The sequence below is a fragment of the Protopterus annectens genome, chromosome 9.part0 (assembly GCF_019279795.1).
Source record: "Protopterus annectens isolate FY-2018-M chromosome 9.part0, PAN1.0, whole genome shotgun sequence".
NCBI classification, from domain to species: Eukaryota; Metazoa; Chordata; order Ceratodontiformes; family Protopteridae; genus Protopterus; species Protopterus annectens.
Window position 1 is genome coordinate 892,966,109 of NC_056743.1, and position 21,190 is coordinate 892,987,298.

Genomic DNA, 21,190 nt, shown 5'->3' on the forward strand with positions numbered 1-21,190 from the left:
AGAGCCAGAATCAAGGATACAACACAATTCTTACAAATCATAGCGGAAACTCAAATTGAACCAGACTGGTTACTCTGCACACTGGATGTAAAATCATTATACACCAGTATTCCACATTGGGCAGGACTTCAAGCACTTCAGTTTTGGCTTGAGAAGACGAATCTATATCCACCTGGTTTCAACACTCTTTTGATCTGTATGTGTGAGCATGTTCTAAATAAAAACATATTTTACTTCCAAGGAGAATGTTACTGGCAACTACAATGCACGGCAATGGGAGCATCTTTTGCTCCGATATATGCAGACCTTTTTATGGCCTACTTGGAAGAATATCTAATATATGATACATCTCACAACATCTATATCGTTGAAATGGATATTTGGCGAAGATATCTTGATGATTGTTGGATGGTGTGGCGGGCAGATAGTGAATACCTTAAGGAATTTGTTGATTATCTCAACAGCAATATTTGGGGCATTGAATTTACGGTTAATAGAAACCTTACATCTATTGAATTTTTAGATGTGAATGTTTACAGAAAGCCTGATAACACCTTAGGCACAAAAATATATAGAAAATATCCAGAATACAACACGTTGCTACATGCTTCCAGTATGCATCCCCGCCACACTGTCCGGAACATCCCTAAATCACAGTTTCGTTGTGTCAAACGGATTAATTCCTCTGTGGAAGATTATGAGGTGGCCAGTTCAGATCTCACTAAAAGATTCCTTGATAGAGGTTATGCAGAATTTGACATCAGATCTACAAAAAATTGCTCTGACAAGTATACCAGGACACAGCTTCTTGAATACCAGGATCATAAGAAAAAGAAAGGCGATGGCGTTTTGAAATTTGTTACCACATATGGCAGAAACAATCAGATTATTAGAGGAATCATGGAAAGGAATTGGAATATCTTGTTGGCCAATGACACTCTTAGACAACATTTGGGCACACGTTGCCAATTTTCCTATAGAAGGGGCAAAACGCTAGGTTCTATCTTTTCACACTATAAACATCATGGAAGTGGAGGGGCCAGATATAGACAACTAACTATGACTGGTAAAGAATTAGTGGGCACAGTCCCTTGTGGGGATTGCATGTCATGTAGTCAGGTAAACAAAACCAAACAGTTTAGTAGTGCTAATACCAGTAAGGCATATGATTTAAGGATTTTTGGTAACTGCTCCACGAGTTGGGTTATCTATCTTGCAACGTGCCAATGTTCTTCTTTTTATGTGAGGAAAACTTCCCGGTCACGGAGGATAAGGATAGGAGAACATAGAAGCAATATCAGAAACAAGAAAATCACAAATGCCCTTTACCAACATACAGTCAAACATCCTACTGCAAAGTTTATGTTTACCATAATCGATCGAATAGTGGGGGACAGAAGTCATCAACAGGGGTGGGAAAATATACTTACACACAAAGAGAAATATTGGATCATACATCTTGGGGCTTTATTTCCCCCAGGCATTAATGACCATTTATAATTACATGCAATCTAGTGGGATTCTTGCTATTTATGATAGATTTTTTAAGCCCAGAGATGTGAGTTTAGTTGCCCTGACTGCTTTTTATTTGTAAGCACATATTCAAATACTATATGGTTGACAGTATCATTTTGCATTATCATATAATTGTGGATGTAATTTTTGTTGTATGTACTTAGACCGAATATTTAAATATAAATATATAAAAAATATATATACTTAGGTATATGCTATATAAATTTATACTTTTGCTCCACTAGGATTTTTGAATATATTATTATGTATTCATTATATGTTAAGATGGTAGGCAAGGTCTTAGCAGACCACAATATAAGCAATCTATTGATTGGATATTTGATGACAAGTGTACACTATAAATAGTGCTATGTCCTCTGTTGGTTTTTCTCCTTTTTCTTTTTTGTATTATGCTCCGCTGAAGAAGGTCATACCGAAACCGGTTTGGAACCAGGGATATTTTTATATCCTGTTGTGATTTTTTATAGCTTAATAAAGCTTTTTTGGAACTAATATTGCTGGCCGTTGTGTTGCTTCATATGGTAGACAGACCAGTGGAGAGTTAGAAAGGAGCTCAAATGAAGAACAGAAGTTCCTACAAACCTCTTTGATCTCTCCAGAAGTAGTAGTAGGAGGAGGGGGTAGGTGGGTGTGGAGTTAAGGAAGAATGAGAACAAACACAGATGTAACATTATAGTGAGTGCATAACTTTAGCTGGTGGTGTCATTTTCACTCGTTCCTTAACAATTGGGACAGAGCACTCAGCTACCTAATCCCAGGAGGACTCTAAGAAAGGACACTACGGAGCACCACTGAGCCAAAGGCTGTTCTTCCCCTAGAGACCAGATCCAGTTTGTAATTAGTAATAAAGGTATGAGGATTATCCCAAGTTGCACATGCATAAATATCATCTAAGGAAGTTCTAGACAAAAAGGTTGACAAAATCGTCATAGACCCCATAGAATGGACACTTGGAAGTTTTGGTAAAGGCAAACCCACTTTTTCATAAACAAAGGTAATTCAATCAGTTAACCATTTGGCCAAGGTCAACTTATTTATCCGTTTGCCTGGTTTTGAATCGGAAAAGGAAACAAACAATTGCTCAGACTTTCTTAAATATTTGGTTCTGTGAATGTAGTAACATAACTGTCTCTGGACATCCAAAAGATGCAACATATACTCTCCTTTGTTTGACAAGTTAGGAAAGAAGACTAATGACCTTATTAACAGTAGATTCAGACACTACCTTGGCAAAAAAGAAGGACTTTTTCCAAAAGGAGACCCTATCCTTGTGAAAAAATACATAAGGAGATTTAGAAGACAATGCTTGAAGTTCAGATACTCTTCTGGCAAAAGTGACCGCAACTATGAAAGTTGTTTTCCAAGTCACACACTTCAGATAAGATTTGGCTGAGGATTCAAGGGAAGGGGGGTTGAGTCAAGGCCTGAAGAATATTAAAACCCAAGGAGTAGGCTCTTATAAAGAAGGTCTAAGTTAGCAGGTTCCTCTGAGAAAGACTTTACAAAGCTTTGAAGAAGCTAAGGTATAATTATTTACTCAAATATGAAAGTTGGAAATGTCTGCTAATTGTACCCTAATAGTTGTGGAGCTATCTCCCTCAATGAAAAATAGAAGTTATGTACCTACCATAACGTTCCATGTTAGTTGTCTTCTTCTCGCCTTCTTTCTTGCTGGATGGGTTCGGAGCCGAACCTCGGCTCCGACTCGGCCACTCTAAAAGCTCGAGAGCTAGTTCCACCGGCTCGAGGTTCCCCTTTTATCCCACAATGCTAGGCGGTAATACCTCAGATCTCGTTTGTAGGCTAAGCCCAGCTAGGAAAAATCCAGAAATTGGAAGAAAGAGGTAACCCACCTCTATAGAGTGACAGAAAGAAGGTGACCTAAAACCTGACGAGGGAATATATATATATATTACAGTATATATATATATATATATATATATATATATATATATATATACATATAGAGGTGGTAGGAAAATAAAGGTCACAATCAAACTCCTCTAGGTCTGTCCAGGCTAGGGGGAAGGAGGGTGGGATGCAAAAAAGAAGGCGAGAAGACAACTAACATGGAACGTTATGGTAGGTACATAACTTCTATATGTTAAGTTGTCTATCTCACCTTCATTCTTGCTGGATGGGACCACGTCCCTAGCACCTTGTCCCGGGTGGCCTATCGGAACAGACTCTTGAGTACAGTGGAACCAAAGTTGGCTCTGTGTCTAGAAGCTAAGTCCAACTTATAGTGAGAAATGAAAGTATGGGGAGAAGCCAAAGTAGCTGCAGCACAAATCGAGTCAATAGGCAGCCTGTCTTGGAAAGCTATGGATGTAGCCAAAGCTCTAGCTGAATGAGCCCTAGGTTTGTTTGGTAACTGTTTATGCCTGATCTCATATACAAAAGAAATCAAAGAAGTAAGCCATCTGGAGAGAGATACTTTAGAATCTGGAAGGCCCTTTCTGCCTTCTGCATAAGAAACAAATAGCTGATCAGACTTTCTAATTTGTTTGGTCCTGTCTAAGTAATACCTTAATTGTCGATGAACATCTAACCAATGTAATTTTTGTTCTGACCTGTTGGAATAGTTAGGAAAGAACACAGGAAGGTCAATGGTTTGATTTAGGTTTGCCGGAGAGGCTACTTTAGGTAAGAAGGATGGATTGGTACGCAAGGACACCCTATCCTTATGAAACAAAAGGTAAGGGGATCGACTACATAGTGCATGAAGTTCAGAGACTCTTCTAGCCGAAGTAATGGCTACCAAAAAGACTGTTTTCCAGGATAGCAATTTCATTGAACACGAAGCCGCAGGTTCAAAGGGGGGTAGAACCAAAGATGTCAGAACCAAGTTAAGATCCCAAGAAGGAGGAGGATTTCTAATAGGGGGCTTGAGGAGAAAAACTCCCTTTAAAAAGGCTTTGCAAAGTTTGTGAGACATGATGGCAGACTCTGATATTCCAACATGAAAGTTAGATATGGCTGCCAGTTGGACCTTAATTGTAGAAGGAGACGAACCTGAGTGGAAAAGTTCGGCTAAAAAATCTAGGACTGATTGAATAGAAGCAGAGAACGGGTCTATCTCCCTTTCCTACGCCCAATAGGAAAAACGTTTCCACTTACTAAGATAAATCTTCCGAGTGGAGGTTTTATGAGAAGCTATTAAAATATCTCGAACTGAGTGAGATATTAGAGGAAGCCTGGCTAGGGTTGGAATTGGAGGAACCATGCAGTGAGGTTCAGAGAGGGGAGGGAGCGATGTAACTGACCCGACTGATGGGTCAAAAGATCTGGAACTGGGTCCAGATGCCAGGGTTGCTCCAACAGAAAACGGTGTAGAAATGGGAACCAAACATGTCGAGGCCAGTTTGGAGCAATGAGGATCATGGAAGCTTTCTGAGCGATGGCTTTCTGTATCAATTGAGAAATCAGTGGGAAGGGAGGAAAGGCATACAGAAGTCCCCGGGGCCAATCTTGGACTAGAGCGTCTCTGCTGGGATGGCCTGGTTGGGGAAAGAGTGAAAAAACTTTTGCACTTGCTGTTTTGGGGAGTAGCAAAAATGTCGCAGCAAGGCCGGCCCCACTTTAGAAAAACTTTCTCCAACACTGAATTTTTCAGAGACCACTCATGAGGCATGAGAATAGCTCTGCTCAATTTGTCCGCAATGACATTGGACTTCCCGGGAAAGTGCGTTGCTATCAGAAACCGCTGAGAAGAAATCGCCCATTGCCACAGTCCGAGTGCCTCTCGACATAGGGGGTAGGATCTGGTTCCGCCTTGTTTGTTGATGTACCACACTACAGACATGTTGTCTGTCTGAATTGCTATCGTTCCTATGGGAAGAGAGTCTTGAAGGGCCTGCAATGCTAAAAGCACTGCTCTCATCTCTAGAACATTTATATGCAAGTGGCGTTCGTAAGGTTGCCATGTGCCCTGGACCGTCTTGCCCTGATAATGCCCCCCCACCCGATCAGGGAAGCATCCGTTGTCAGAGTAGCAACCGGAGGGGGAGGAACAAAGGGTCTTCCTAGGAAGAGCTGGGGGGATGTAATCCACCAAGAAAGGTGATTCCTGCATGAATGAGTTATCACAATGGAGTGGGACATCGGAAGTTGTTGGTATGACCATTGTGTGAAGAGTATCCACTGTAAAATTCTCATGTGTAATCTGGCTAAAGGAAGGAGAGGGATAGCAGCCGCCATTATCCCCAGTACCTTCAGGGCCAGTCGGGCTTTGATTTTGTTGCTGTGGAGGAGAAGAGAGACTTGTTTGTGTATGTCTGCTATCCTCTGGTCTGAGAGTCTGGCTGACATGCTGAATGTGTCTAGATTTGCGCCTATGAAGGTAATAGCACGACAAGGCGACAAAACAGACTTTTCGCAATTTATTGAGATACCTAGCTTTCGACATGTGTGAAAGGTGTAGTCCCTGGCAAGTAGCAAAAGATGCATGGTGGGGGCTGTAAGGAGCCAGTCGTCTAAGTATGGAAACACCTGGAATCCTTGACGTCTCAGATGAGAGGCGACCACTGCCATGCATTTGGTAAACACCCGGGGGGCTGTGGTGAGTCCAAAGGGAAGGGCTCTGAATTGAAAATGACTGGTTCCCAGCCTGAAGCGATGAAATCTCCTGGAGCGTCTGTTCATTTTTATATGGTAGTACGCATCCTGGAGGTCTATAGAGCACATCCAGTTGTCCTGCCCCAAAAGGGGTAGGATGGACTGCAGCGTGACCATCCGAAATTTTGTTTTCTTGACAGACTTGTTCAAGTTGCTGAGATCCAAAATGGGTCTCCAGTCCCCTGTTTTCTTTGGAACCAAAAAGAATTTGGAGTAGATTCCGGATCCTTGCTGGTCTGCTGGAACTGGTTGAATGGCTCTTTTTGCAAGCAACTTTGATACTTCTAACGCTGCTTGCTCCCTTTGAGTGGGTGGAACGTCTGGAAGGGATTTTTTTGATCATTTTGGAATGCGAAAGAATGGGATCGAATAGCCTTCAGAAATGATAGACTGTACCCACTTGTCTTGAGTTAGGGATTGCCAGGCTTCTGGGTACAGTGATAATCTTCCCCCGACTGCCTCCGAAGGTGGACAGTCGGGCAACACCTCAGGGATGCTGAAAGGGCTTGTCAGAAAAGGTTTCTCGACTGCCCTGATTCTGCGGACCCCCCCTGCCTCTAGGGCGGCGTCTACCATTATTGTTCCCCCCTCTGCCTCTAGAGGGGAACCGACTCTGTGCGTCAGGCAAAGCTCCTTGAGATTGTTTGCGGAACCACATCTTTCCCCCCTTCTGGCCCTTGGGGTAGGGCCTAGGAGGAGTAGAAAAACGGACTTCCATGGCAGAGAGAGTTTAGCCATCAGTCTCGCACCTCGTCAAGGTATCTTTCACTTGAGGACCAAAAAGGGATAATCCATCAAACGGGGAGTTAGTGAAAGACATCTTGAAAGGGTCCGCAAAATTGCATAGCCGCATCCAGGCATGCCGGCTTAAGGCCACACCTGTACCTGCGGCTCTGCTCGCTCCATCAGCCGCATATGAAAGGAGGCGCATGGAGGAGTTAGCTATTGAATTGAGGGTAGCCAGCTGAGAGTTAATCTTATCCTGAAAACCCGCAGCTGTTGGATCCTTTAACATCTCACTCGCTTCCTTGATCAAGTCTCTCTGAAGACGAGTGAAATGACAGAGGTAGTTCAGCGAACACATAGAAAAGGTCGCTGACGAGAACATCCGCTTCCCGTACCTGTCCATAGTCCTAGATTCCTTGTTAGGAGGATGGACGGGCACTGAAGGATCAGCTAGTTCCTTCTTGGTGGCAGCAGCCACCACCATAGCATCCACAGAGACTCCTTTGGTCAAAAATTGTTTGTCTGCTGGGGCCGTAATAAACTTTGAAGGTCTCCTGGGGGTGGGGTCCACAGAGTCAGGAGCCGTCCCGGCCTTTTTTGCTACCACCTGCATGAGGGGGTCAAAGGGAGGGGACACCCAGGAGGTGGAAGGGCGAGAGCCGAATGCCTCAAGATACACAGATTCATCCTCTGAAGGGTTGAGGGCTGGCCAATTCCCCCTCTGTTTTAAGATCTCCAGGATGTCTGCAAAGGAGACATCTTCAGAGGGGGAACGGGGGGAACCTTCAGAATCCTCTAAATCCGTGTCAGATGTGACAGACTCAGGTGAGTCGATGTGCTTCCTCTTGCACTGTCTCTTCCTAGGGGGCTCTCCTGCCAGTTCAGGAGAGGCCTCGGAAGAGGAGGAGATCCCCACTGGGGGCACTTGAGGAGCTGGCTCTCTGCGATTCGGGATGAGGGAGTGAGCAGAAATTACCTGAGGCACCGTGGAGGGAGGGGCAAACGGAGCAGACTGTGGAGTTGAACCAGGTTCTAACACACTCCGCATGACCTCGAAGGCACCCCCGTCAGGCAGAGCCAGAGGTCTCCGCTCCGAAAAGCTGAAAACCTTCCCCGGCACCGACAGTGATGGCTCCGAGGCCGATGTCGGAGCCGAACTCACCAACGCCGAAGCACCGAGAGGAAGAGTGGGGTCGGACAAGGGTCCGATGCCACTCACCCCCTCGGAGCCGACAAGGGAAGTCCGGCGCCGAGATTCCTCCAAAGAAGAAATCGGAGCAGACGACGGCGCCGAAGACAACTGTATCAGTTCTGACGCCGCCACAGTCTCGGGTCCGAAACGCCCCGGCTCCGAACTCAAAGGAATCGGAGGAGGAACATTTTGATTGATAGGGTTAACCATCGACTGATGAGTCGGGCTCTGAAGCATCTGGGCCAGTGCCTCGGACTTAAGAAGTCGACTCACTACCCTCTGAAGGTCATGATCTGAAAGTCTCGATGACCTAGAGGAGTGAGACCTATGGCTCCGTTCAGACAGCAAGGGAGATGTCGGAGCCGAATGAACGGAGCCAATAGACGGTGACCTAGACCTTTTCCTAGTTGTCTGTTCCGATAACCTTATCGGAGCCGACTCAGTAATGTCTAACACCTCGGCTCCGGCCGGAGCCGAGGAAACAGAAGAAATACATGTTCGAGCCCCATCGGTTCCAGCCAGAGCCGATGTCGGAATAGACTTCGAAGCCCCAGGTGACGACTCGGAAGCTGGAGCCGACGACCTGGTAGGCTTCGAGGGTTTACCCGAAGATAGAGTCGGGGGACCCTCAAGCTTCAATAAGCCTCGTAAAATAAGCTTATTTTTTCTTTCCTGCAGGACTCCAGGGCTGAAGCCATGGCAAACAGCACAAGAGTCCTGCAGGTGCAAAGGTCCCAGGCAGTACACGCAAGAAGTGTGACCGTCTGTCAGAGACATCTTCTGACAGCACGAGTCGCACTTCTTAAAGCCTGAGACCTTTGATTCTTTAGACATTACTAAAGATAGAAAGTGTAATCACACACACTGACACAAACACACGATTACACTAACTGAAATTTTAAATTAAACTAAAATTAAACTAATTAAGCCAAAATTTAGTAATTAGTTATTAGTTCCCTACAAAAAACACACACACACTCCACTACTAGGAGGGGGAGGGAAGGGCCAAAAGGCCTAAGGAAAGAACTCTAAGTTCTTGAAGTAAAAAGGGGGAAGAAACTGGAGGGAATGGATAGAAAACTACTTAACTTTGGTAAATATAAGGAAAAACTAAGTTAAAGGGGTTTTAAATAAGTTTTAGATTGCTCTAAATAAATTAACCTGAAGCCGATTGGAACAACGCACCTCGATCGCTATAGCGGCAAACGAGATCTGAGGTATTACCGCCTAGCATTGTGGGATAAAAGGGGAGCCTCGAGCTGGTGGAACTAGCTCTCGAGCTTTTAGAGTGGCCGAGTCGGAGCCGAGGTTTGGCTCCGAACCCATCCAGCAAGAATGAAGGCGAGATAGACAACTTAACATCTGTGGTTAACAAGTCAAGGACCTTTGAAATTAGTGCTGAAAAGGGATCTGAAGTCTAGCCATGATCCCCAAAAAACAAATCTTTTTCATTTCATGTTTTTTTCAACCCACACCTTCAACTACTAATCTCCCCACTGCCTTCTCTTTTTCTCCTGTACCTACCTCCAACATAAAAAAAACTCTTAATTAAACGTAAACCCACCAAATTAGCAGCAGACAACCTCCCAAGTGAATACCTACAAATCGCAGCTGATGCTCTGGCCTACCCAGTATCTATCTTGATTAACTGATCTCTGTCAGAAAGTTATGTTCCCACACTGTGGAAAGTATCACATATAATTCCCCTCCACAAAGGCGGACCCTCCACAGAACTAACCAGTTACCGCCCCATAGCTATTCTCTCTCCATTCTCCAAAATACTAGAGAGATGCATACACTCTCAGGTCTCAGACTACCTCCTTACTAACAACCTCCTTTCCAATACTCAGCATGGTTTCTGACCAAACCATAGCACCACCACTGCCTTACTCTCCTTTACTAACACTATCCTTCAGCATAAAAACAATGGCTCTCTCTCATCTGCTACTTTCCTAGACCTATCTAAATCATTTGACATGGTCCAACACAAAGTTATCTCTGTCCTCAATAACCTATCCTTCTCACAATCGGTCAGCAACTGGTTCAGAGTTACCTGTCTGACCGCCAACAATACGTTGTATGACAGAATGACATATCTCCCCAACTATGTCTCCATAGGGGTTCCTCAAGGATCCATCCTTGGACCCCTACTCTTCTCTGTTTTCAGAAATAATCTAGCCTCTGCCACCACACATGGCACACTCATACGATACGCAGATGACTCAACCATCTGCTCAGCCCAGTCCCTACCCAAACTGCAAAAAGTTACACAGGAAGCCTTTTCCTCTGTTGAAACTTAGTTATCCGATGCCCAATTAATACTCAACCCAAACAAAACTAAACTACTCATCTTCCAACCCACCAAACATACTCAAAACAACTCTCACTTTAACATCACAGCAAAAGACAACACCACTATATACCCAACTGAACACACCAAATCGCTAGGAGTGGAAATGGACAATAAACTAAAATTTGACATTCACATATCCATGACCATAAAAAAAGTCTACAAAAAACTAGGAGCGTTATACAGAAATAAGCATCTTCTCACCAAAGCAGCAAAGACTTCAATAGCAAATTCCCACCTTATCTCCACCCTACTTTATGCCTCTCCAATATATACCAACCTAAGGCAATGCGATCTAAACAAGCTAGAGACCTGCTACAACAAAATTGCCAAATTCGCCACAGGGGCATCCTACTGTAGTCACCACTGTCTCTTACTTGCTGAAATGGGCTGGCTTGAACTCCCTCACCTCCTTCAATGGTACCAATTCTCACTCGCTCACAAACTAGTAAACCATCCACTAAATGTCCCATCCCTCCAGAATCTACTCCAACCCTATCGCACCACCAGTCCACTAAGATCCAACAACAAAAATCACTTGCAGTTCACTAAAGCCAATAACTCTGCTGGTGAAGCACTATTCTCTTGCACCATAGCCAAATTATAGAACTCCCTCTCACCCACAATTACCTCCGTACCACCATGCACCCACTTCAAAACTTTACTAAAAGCGCACCTAAAAACATGTTGGCTATGCCCTTGCAACTCCCACTCTAATATCACCCACCTCATCCAACCACTACCTTTCTTTCCACTCCACTAACTACCTTGATTATAGCAAGCTCAGATGCTCATAAGCCTAGTACTTATACAGCAGGAACTTCTTATTTTAACATTTGTTAATGTCTGTTACGTACTTCACAGATAAAGATTCTAGTTGTCTCCTGATGTACTATGTTCTTCATCTGTAAATATGCTGTAAGTAATTGCTATGTAAATTGTTAATCGCTATGTAATCCAATGTAACTACTGTCTATTTTAACTGTGGAGCTTTTCTCCCTGGGCTTCCGCTGAAAATGGACCTACGTACAGTCGGACACTCCTGGTCAACAAATATAAATAAATAAATAAATTTACTTTTGTAAACTTTTCTAGTGGAAGCTTTATGGGAAGATAAAATGTGACGAATGGGGGAGAGCCTGGGCTAACTAACAATTCATGGAACTGGAGAAACCATGCAGTCAACTTGAGGCCTGATGTGCATGAATTTTACCAGTCGGGTGAGACAGGAGGTATGGATTTGGATCCAGGATCAAGAGCACATGTAGAAGATGAGGTCAAAGGAAAGAAAAACAGATCTGACGAGGGGAAATTAGGACAACTGCACTGTAGAGTAACAGGTGTGCTGTACCTTTAAAGAAGCTTTTATAAGTCTGTGTGTACATACAAATTCCAAGGAAGTGTTAACTTCAGTGCCATTTTGAAGGTGCAGCCAGAGTGTTTACATCCAAGTGCATGACAGCTAGTTTGTTAACAAGTTAAAGTTAGTTAACTTCATTTACGATATCTTTGTATATAATGAAGCTGCTTGAACAAGAACCCGCAACATTCACCTGTTTCTTCTTGACCTGGCAAGCGACCTGTACTCTTCAACTGAGATGCTTTCAGGAGAAATTTGAGGATGAGTGGTAAAGGGGAATAAGGATAAAGGAGACAGAGGGCCAAGCATGAAGTAGAGAAGCCCTCGGTGACTACCCCAGCGGGGAGATCAGGGCAAAGAAAGTACAGTTGTGTACACTTACCATAAATGTAGATGTTCGAGTGTATTCACTGTTGCAGTCATTACATTTGGGTAATCCTGCTGGCAGGTTGCCCTCAGTCGGCCTGAATTCCAAAGTCCTGGGTCCTGCATCGGTTGCTGTCGCCCCTTCCCCGACGTCAGGGGTATAAAAGATGTACCTGATGCTATTTTCTTCAGTTTTTCTTGCCCCAGATGTCAGGTGCCCCCAAAAGGGTAGGATATATATATATATATATATATATATATATATATATATATATATATATATATAACATACATGCACCAAAATAAACTCATAGGTTGTATAGACCAGAGAAGTAAAGATAAGTTCCATCAGGTGGGTAACCTGGACTGCAACAGTGAATAAACTCGAACATCTACATTTATGGTAAGTGTACACAACTGCACTATGTTCTTCGTGTTTCACTGTTGCAGTCATTACATTTGGGTAGAGTCCCAAAGCTATGGTTGGGGGGCTGGAGCTAAACATTAGGAACGGCTATGAGGACCTGCAGAACTGCAGTGGCAAAGCCTGCTCTGGATTTAGAGTAAAGTGGCAGATTGTAATGCTTTGTAAAGGTGTGCACTGAACTCCAAGTAGCAGCCTCTAAAATGTCTTTGGTTTGTACTCCTCAGAGAAATGAGCAGAAGTGGCTGCAGCTCTGGTTGAATGTGGCCTAATGGCCTTAGGCACTGGCTTGCCATGCTGAGAGTAGCAGAAAAGTACAGTGCAGTCCTAACCTACACAACCACCCCTAAATACAGATCGAACATCTACATTTATGGTAGGTACAAACACATTGCTGCCTGACAACATGCCCTGCAAAATATCCATCTAGAAATAGTTTGTTTTGAATGGAAGAGAAAGACAAACCTTTGTGTAATAACTCAGTAAGATATTGAAGAGCCACCTTTGCTGCAGTCCAAAATAAAACTGAGACAACAGATGTGGAATCAGGAGACTCCTCAGTAGGCTTTACCAGGACTCTCAGTAATGGGTACTGGAGCTATTAAAGGCATCCATGCTTGGCTTGTCCTGACCTTGCTCTTCACCTTTGGAAGAAGAGGCAGAGGTGGTTTGGAAGACACATAGATTTTACATGATGAAAGAAAGAAAAAATGAAAGAAAGAGCATCCACTGAAGCTCTTTGTGTTGTGCAAAACTTTGGCAGCTTGTGGTTTAGTGGTTTGGAACAGATCTATGTGATCTAGTCCCCCAGACACTGTCAACTTTTTTGATTTTGAAATATCCAGTTTCCCAGTTTCCATCCAAGGATTGTCTTGTCTATTACATCATCTTACAGAGTTCTGTGCTCCCGCAGAAACCTTGCCTGAAGAAAGAGTTAGTTGCAAGCTGGCGCGTCTCCATAAAATCATTGCTTTGCCTGCACAATGGGTAAGAATGCAGACATGTACCACATGACAGTTGTGTTGTCTGTTAGAATCAAGAAGTAACCTACTCCTTGAAGCCCTTACTGCAAACTGGACTGCTAAACCACTCTGCCTTCATGTGTAGATTGTATAGTCTGGTCTGCCAATGTGTCTTGTCTTGTCTTTCCATTTAGATGACTCCCAAGCCAATGTCCAAGCAATCTCTCGCTAGAATTTGAGATTTAACCGCCTGGTCGGTCACAGAGAGTCCCTTGTTTTAGTGACATTCCCCCACCACAAAATTCCTTTCCTTGCAAGGTATTATTATATGAATGACAGTGTCCATCCCACAAGAACAAAAGTTATTTTCACTTTTTCTGACATCCGGGTTAAATACTGAGGCAAAAAAAACCAAAATATTCTAAACGGGTAGTTAGCCAACTTTGATTCGGTCTGAAACCAGAACGTAGTGACCTATCCACTTTGAAATAGTCTGCTTGGAGATCGCCTTTCCTTGTGATCCTGCAGCATATGCCACTAGTAATTGTTCTGTCTTTCTGAAAACTTTAGTTTTGTCCAAATAGAATCTAAGTTGTCCGTGTACGTCCAAAGAATGCAGAATTCTCTCCCCCTTGTTCTGTGGATTTGGATAAAATGTTGGCAAATTAATAGTTTGGTTAAGGGCTACACTGGACACCACCTTAGGCATAAATATAGGGTTTGTCCTCAGAGAGACCCTGTCTGGATAAAAACTGATAAAAGGTTCCACAGCCATGACAGCCTGTAGCTCTGACACTCGTCTTGCAGAAGTTATTGCTAGGAGCAGAGCTGTTTTCCAAGATAAAAACTTTATATCCGCAGTAGCAGCTGGCTCAAAAGGAGGTAGGGTGAAGTTCTTCCAAGACATAATTGAGGTCCCATGCAGGCATTGGCGATCTCCTTGGAGGCCTTAAATCTTTGGCTCCTCTGAGGTACTGCCTTAATAAAGGATGAGAAAAGAGTGGTGGCTCTGTATTGTAATGAGCTGAAATGGCAGAGCCATGAATTTTAATTGATGAAAAAGATAGGCCTTTGTCCAGCATCTCAGTTCAGTATTGCAAAATCAGAGGAATATTTGGTACAGCTGTGTCAGTTCCTAGAGCTTGGTTCCAAGCACAAAATCTCTTCCATTTTCCAGCATAGGATTTTCTAGTACTAGGCCTTCTGGCTTCCAAAATGACATCCATCACAGCTTTACTGAGAGGTGTGCTTTGTAGGCTACATTATCCGCCATGCCGCCAGGTTTAGGGTCCTGAGTTGGCTGTGCAGAATCTGATTGTTTTGTTGGGACAGTAGATGAGGTATTTGAGGTAAGGTCCAGGCTTTGTATTGAGACAAGTTCCTTAAGATCGGATATCAGTACTGGCGGGGCCAGTCTGGGGCAATCAGAATAATTTTTGGTTTCTCCTGTCTCACCTTTAGGAGTACCTTGGGGAGGAGAGGCAGTGGAGGAAAGGCATATACTGATAGTTTTTTCCAGTTGAAAGATAAGGCGTCCACTTTCCATGCTTGTCTGTGATGAGTCCTTGTGCAGAATCTTTTTAGTTGATAGTTGTGAGGGGAGGCAAATAGATCTATGACCGGGCATCCCCATTTCTTTGTTATGTTGAAGACTTGTGGATCCAGGTGCCACTCTTGGGGATCCATGAGGTTTCTGCTTAGTTCGTCTGCCAGAGTAGTGTCCTTTCCTGGCAGGAACTGTGCCTGCAGATGAACTTGGTAAGTCAGTGCTGTGTCCCACAAAGCCATGGCTGGTCTGCAAAGGGGATAAGAATGCGTGCCTCCCTGCTTATGTACCACATGACCGTGGTATTGTCTGTCTATCAGTAGTTGCCCCGGATGAATTAGGTCCTTGAAGGCTGTCAGGTCATTTTGAAAAGCTAGCATCTCTTTTTGATTGATATGTAGATGCATTTGATTTGTGGACCAGGTGCCCTGAATGCCTTTTCCTGCCATGTGGGCCCCCCAGGCATAATCTGATGCATCCGTTGTTAGGTTCTACCTGGCTGGGGGTAGTGAGAATGGCTGTCCCTTGGTTTGGTGACAAGCCTTTGCCCATCATCGAAACTCCTGTTGCAGGCAGGGAATGAAAGTAATCATTGTTTCCAGGCTGTGGCAATGTTGTGTCCAGACACTTTTTAGGTACCACTGAAGTTTCCTCATATGCAGTCTTGCATATGGAATTAGTAGGATGCAGGATGCCATGAAGCCCAAAGTCTGCAGAATTTTTCTTGCAGATAACTGGGCCTTTGTTGCCATTACCTTGAAATCGGTAGTCAGTTGCCTTTGTCTGGCATGAGATAAGCCATCTGGGCAGTTGTATTTAAGCTTGCACCCAGGAATATTATCTCGAGAGGGTACTAGTTTTAATTTCTTTTTGTTGACTGTGTACCCTAGGCATGTTAAAAATCTTTTCACAAACGCCAGATGCTGTAGTAAAATGTCCCTGTTCTCAGCTTGAATGAGGCAGTTATCCAAGTAAGGATATATTTGTATTCTTCTTTGTCTGCAGAAAGCAATTACTGGTGCCAGGCACTATGTGAAGACCCTTGGCGCAGTAGATAAGCCAAAGGGCAGTGCAGAGAATTGGTAATGCTTTGAACCAGCCTTGAATCTGAGGTATCTTCTGCATGACTGTCTGATTGGGATATGCAGGTATGCCTCTTTTAGGTCTAAAGTGACAAGCCAAGCCTTTCTGCCCAGCATGGGCAGAAGCTGCTGCAAGGTCAACATCTTGAATTTTGGTATATCCAGGAAAGTGTTTAGAATTGATAGGCCCAGTATTGGTTTCCATGCTTTGTCCTTTCCAGGTACCAAGAACAGTCTTGACTAAAATCATTGTCCCTGCTCTTGCTGTGGCCCTTGTTGAATAGCCCCCATGTCCATGAGGGATGAGACTTGTTTTTGAGCCTCTGCCCATTACTTTTTTGGCAGGTCTGGCCAACCGTTTGCCCTTGGCAGGGTATGGAAGTGAAATTGTAGCCTTGTGACACTGTCTAGAACCAATTTGTCCTGGGTTATAATGTGCCAATTTTGAGAAAAAAGTGCTATTTTCCCCCCTAAGGGGGCTGCCAGTAGATAAGTGCTTGGTGCAGGCAGAAGGAAGTCACTGGGATGGTTTCCTGCATGGTTGTGATTTGTCTTCTCCACTTTTGGAGGTAGAAGCACCCCATTGCTTAGACCTGTACGAACCTTGCGGCTGGGATCTGGCTCTAGGGCATCTGGATCTGCCTCTTTGAGGTCTGTCTGACACAGGAAAGAACCAATTCTTTGTAGGCCAGTGTCTGCTAAACCTAGGTGGCTGTACATGTTAAAAATCTTTGACCGTTTGCATAGATTTAGCTTTGTCCTCCATTTTCTTTAACACCTCTTGTGCCTTAACACCAAACAAGGTATCATGCTGTAATGGTGCATCTAATAATTTAGCTTTGACATGATCAGGCAGATTTTGTTCCTTTAACCAAGCATGCCTCCTAATTACAGAACCCGTAACAGCGGCCCTGCAGGAGGCCTCCAGAGAATCAAAACCCCATTGCAAAGTATGCTTTCCAACTTGTTCAGTTGCATGCAATAAATCCTGCATTTCTTTGTTTTCTGCACATTCAGAATTTACCAACATTTTCTGTTTAAGCAGTGTCATGACATATTGCTGATATTTGAGCATATGAAAATGGCAGTTTAAGGCTCTTATAGCCAAGGTAGCAGATGTGTAAATCTTTTTTCCCCCATCTATCCAGTGCCCTAGAATCTGTCAGAGGGGGTAGGGTTTTTTGTAGTGGAAGCCTTAACCCCTTTGGGACCCTGAGAAATAGTTTCTGGGTCTGCAGCAGGGTATTTGAAAAGGAATTTATGAGAGTCAGGAACCCTGTAGTGTCTGTCGGGCTTAACAGGAGCTGGAGGTAAGGAGTCAGGGGTCAGACTAGACTCTGAAAATACATCTACAATGTCTAACACAGGTGGAATAGCTAGAGGCCTGTGTTGAGGTAGTAAAAGGAAATCCCTGAGCCTCCTCTTAGATTCTGAAAAATCTTGGCTCTCCCAGTGGAAATGCTCCCTCATGTTATGCAAGGTTTCCCTAAAGGAATAGTCCCCTCAGGAGGAGAAGCTGAAGGAATAGACTCTTCAGCATCAGAATCCTTATAGGGGGAAGAGAATATTCCTGATCAGAAGAGGAATCTGAAGAAATGGAAACCTGATCTGAAGACTCATAGTCCTGGTCTCTTGCCTAGGCCTCTTATCAGGAGGGGGATGGGAACCCCTGATCAACGTAATTAAGTCTTCAGCCATTTTGAGCATCTGTTTTTTGGGCATGGAGGCCTGTCCATGTGGCTGGTGAACTTGTTTCTTTGCCTTTAAAGGTGCTTTTAGTCTTTGCCTTTGAAACTGTAATCTGTTTCATGTATAATTGTTTAGGTCTGAAAAGACCCTCAGAAGCCGATGCCTGCTCAGCTGTTCCGGACCCATCTGAGGGAATAGTCTCAAAGGCTCCAATACCTTGAGTTTCCAGCGGCCTGACCAACTCCACATGGGAGTCGGTAGCGGCCTGCGACTCTGAAGTAGCAGGCATCAGGGGTTGCGAAAGCGCCTCACTGAGAACCAGTGAACCGGCAACTTGGCTTAGGAGAAGCTTCATCGGTTTTGGACCTCGGTTGCCTGTCTTTTTCTTTGCGCTTTTTGTGGACTCTGGTAGTCGGATGGCTATCCGACGACATTTTATAATTAAATTTGCACCCAAAATAGCTTTGTGCAAAATCGTACTAACGCTTAATAGTGCGTTGGTTAAATCTAGCACAAAACCGACAACTTGAAACGTCGTGATCAGGGCCTAGGCAAGGAATACAGTAAGAATGAAAGTCCTTATGAGGTATTTGCTTCCCACAAGAAATACAATTATTAAACCTTTTCTGACATTGGTCTGGAGCAAGAAAAAAGTTTCCCCAACGGGGTACTTAACTTTTAATGAAGACTTCGGATCTTAAACTCGAACACGAAAATCTCAGGAGTCAGCCGACCGGCACTTGCGAACTGCTTCTGCTTCGGGCACCGCGCGGCAAGAAAGACTGAAGAAAATGGCATCAGCTGCATCTTTTATACCCCTGACGACCTAACGTCAGGGAAGGGGTGACAGCAACCGACGCAGGACCCAGGACTTTGGAATTCAGGCCGACTGAGGGCAACCTGCCAGCAGGATTACCCAAATGACTGCAACAGTGAAACACGAAGAACATCCTGCAGCACTTGTAGAGGAGAGATGCAAAAAGGTCACAGCATAGTTGGCCCCATCGATGGAAAAACCATCTCTGCCACAGACATTGACAGACCACTCATGAGGCATCAGAATGGACCTGCTTAACTTGTCTGCAATCACGATGGATTTCTCCTGAATGTGTGGCTATAAGAAAGTAGTTGGAAGATATCAACCCGTTGCCATATTCCACAGCTTCTCCACAAAGAGGGTAAGATCTGGTTCACCCTTGTTTATGCACCAGACCAGACGTTGTCCATCTGAATCGTAATAGTCCCAAGTTGGGAGCGTGTCTTGGAAGGCCTGCAAGGCTAAGAGGACAGCTCTCATCTCCAGGACATTGATATGCGTTTTGGCCTTTTTGGGGGACCATGTGCCTTGGACTACTCTTCCCAAAAAATGCCCCCCCCAACCGAGCTAAGAGGAGTCAGTGGTTTACTGTGGCCTTGGGTTGAGGGAGAAGAATGATGGCTTTTGTGTACTTGATTGGAATGGATCCACCAGAGGAGGCAATTCTTGTAAGCTTGAGTTATTTTGCCTGGCTTGCACAACAGGTGTTAGAGAATAGACCACTAAGTTGCTGGTGTCCACTGAAGGGTTCTCATATGAAACCTGACCAACAGTACAAGAGTGATTGCCATTGCCATGGATCACAAGGCTTGGAGTATCAAGATGTGCAGGGACGGAAAAATTTCTGAACAATCTTTCTGACCTCGAACAGAAAGAATAGTTGCGTAAAATCTTACCATAACCACAGATTTCCTTCTCTGCCATGTTGCAGTATTTTAAACATGGGGATCCCTCCACCTAAGGTGACCTGAACATCCGCCTCATCTACAAAAGCTTAGACTGGCTGGTGTATGGTGCATGGGACGTCGCACATAGGTACCATAAACTGTAGGACATAAATGTGATATCTGCATGCACTGACCTCAGAACTGCATGCCCCAGTTGGACAAGAGTCTAAGGATAGTTGATACGGATGCTATCCAGTGAGGAAAAAAAAAAAAGAATAGAAACAAGATGTCCTAAGGGGGACAGGAATCCTTCAATGTGAAAGAGGACACCTATGATTACGGTAAGATTTTACACAAGTAATCTACGTCCTTCTATTCTCATGCTACAGTATTCTAAAAATGATGGAGAATACCAAAGCTCAACAGGTGAAATGGGAGGAGATTGGGGAGCTCTCCAGGAAATCATGCAGGATGGCCTTAGCAAAACCTGCCTTAGCCCTAGAGATCTTGCCCAGTTTGTAATGTTTAGTAAATGTGTGGACTGATGTTCAAGTGGCTGCCTCTAGAATGGAGGCTGTATCTAATCCTTTGAAAAAGGCCACTGAGGAGGCCATAGCCCTGGTCGAGTCAGCCCTCATGGCATAAGGCAACTATTTGCCATGAAAGGAGTAACATAAGGATATGGTGTTGGAAATCCAAGAAGAAATGGTTTGCTTGGAGACTTTTTCCCAGAACTCTGGAATGAAAGGATACAAACAGCTGGCTTGACTTTCTGATGAAAGGATACAAACAGCTGGCTTGACTTTCTGATATCTCTGGTCTTGCATATGGAGAATCTAAGTTGTCTGTGCACATCTAGCGAATAGAGCGCACTTTGTCATTTTGAGGAGAAAGAAAGTGGTTAAAAGGATAGCTTAAGTGACAGTTCATTTACCACTTTAGGCATGAAGGAGGGGCTAGTGCAGATAGAAACCCTGTATTTATGAAATATTAAGAATGGTGGGTTGACCATGAGTGCTTGTAACTCTGAGACCCTCCTGGCAGAGAGTCAAGGCTACCAGAAGCACTGTTTTCCAAGTGCACATCTTTAAGGTGGCCGAGGCTCCTGGTTCAAAGGGAGCAGTCATGAGTTCTTCTAGAATAAAAATCAGGTCCCAAAGGGGAAGGATGGGTTTCCTTGGTTGTCTGATGTGTAGGACCCCTTAAGAAAAAGCTTTACCTCTAATCCAGATAGTAATGGTGGGCTGAGAGGTAAGCAAGCAGAGATAGCTGATAAATGAACTTTCACTGAAGAATATGAAAGGTCAGACTTAAGTAGTCCACACAGATAAGACAAAACTAGAAGTACATCTGTCCTAAAGGGATCTAGTTGTCTGTGTAGACACCAAATGAAAAACCTTTTCCATTTGGATAAACAGGATCTTCTAGTAGTGGGTTTCCTGGCCTCCTGCAGGACAGAAAGCACATCCACTGAATAAAGGTGTTTAAAAGGGATCAAACGTTTATCACCCACAAGGTTAGACAGAGTAAGTGAGGGTGGATAAGGGATCCCCTTCTGTTGTGTGATGAGATCCACCTTGTGAGGTAACTTGTGGAAATTGCCCTTGGCTAGTGAAAAAAAGTAGGGGGAACCAGT

General features: G+C 44.1%; 1 protein-coding gene across 1 annotated transcript in view; it reads right to left on the reverse strand.

Annotated features, from left to right (window-relative positions):
- R3HDM2 (R3H domain containing 2) overlaps positions 1 to 21,190 on the reverse strand; it is a 2,908,810-nt gene that overhangs the window by 2,572,486 nt on the left and 315,134 nt on the right. The gene's annotated exons all lie outside the window — the stretch shown is intronic.